Here is a 1,272-nt window from a genome sequence, read left to right as displayed (position 1 = left end):
TTGACAAGAAAATTTGGTAATTGTTGAAGGTGCAAGTGATGGATGCATGAAGTTCCTTATACTAGTCTCGCTCCTAAAAGGGGAGGGGGGGTGGATGAGGAGGAAAGGAAGGAAGGAGAGAAAGGAAAAGAACAGAGAAAGAAAAAAGCTGCATTAGTGCCTCAAGAGCTGACAATAGAATTCCTCTTGGGGGATGTATTTGTCCTTTTAAGAGGTATCTTATATGTTTGGCTTTTAATAGTTCTGCCCCAGAGAAACTGGGGAGGAATTTGGTTTGCTGCAGACAGGAAGGGAAAAGAGTCCTTAGGGAGATAGCCCGACAGACATGACAGCCCGTGCAGAAGGTTGGGAAAGACCCCTAAAATCAAGAAATTGGCGAAGAGCATCCCAAAATTCAGGATGCCTGAGGCATCCTTGGAAATGACCTACTCTTCTGTGATGTCCTATCCTCCTGTCTCTCTACCCCATCTACAAGAAAGTCATGAATAATTCTTTAAAAAGCTTTGACTGGCTGGGTGCACACGCCTGTAATCCCAGCAGCTCAGGAGACCGGGAGACCGAAACAGGAGGATCGCGAGTTCAAAGCCAGACTCAGCAAAGGCAAGGCGCTAAGTAACTCAGTGAGACCGTGTCTCTAAATAAAATACAAAAATTGGGCTGGGGATGTGGCTCAGTGGTTAAGTGTCTCTGCGTTCAATCCCTGGTACCTGCCCCGCCAAACAATAAATAAAATAAAAAGCTTTGACTGTCCACAGGGCTTAGAGTTGTTTTTATTTAACAACAACTTTATTGAGATATAATTCATACACTATACAGTTTACCCATTTATAATGGTACTACTTGACAGCATTTAGTATACCTACAGAGTTGTGCAACATTCACTACAATCAATATTTAGAACTTTTTCATTGTTTCCAAAAGAAAATTTGTACCCTGAGCCATCATCCCTCAACTACTCTCCACCTGTGCCCTCCCCAGCCCTAAGCAACCATGAATCTGCTTTTTATCTCTACAATTTTGCCTGTACTTGATATCTCATATAAATGAAATTGTACAATATGGTTTTTTTGTGACTGGCTTCATTCTCTTAGCAAAACATTTTCAAGGTTTATTTGTATTATAGTATATATCAGCACTTCATTTATTTTTATTGTCGAATAATATTTTATAGTGTGAAATCAAAACTTTTGTTTAGGCATCAGTTTTTGGACATGTAATTCATTTCCATTATTTTGGCTATTATAAAAAGGCTACAAAGGACATTATGTACAA

The sequence above is a fragment of the Marmota marmota genome, unplaced genomic scaffold (assembly GCF_001458135.2).
Source record: "Marmota marmota marmota unplaced genomic scaffold, marMar, whole genome shotgun sequence".
Taxonomy (NCBI): domain Eukaryota; kingdom Metazoa; phylum Chordata; class Mammalia; order Rodentia; family Sciuridae; genus Marmota; species Marmota marmota.
Note: the sequence above shows the minus strand (reverse complement) of the source record.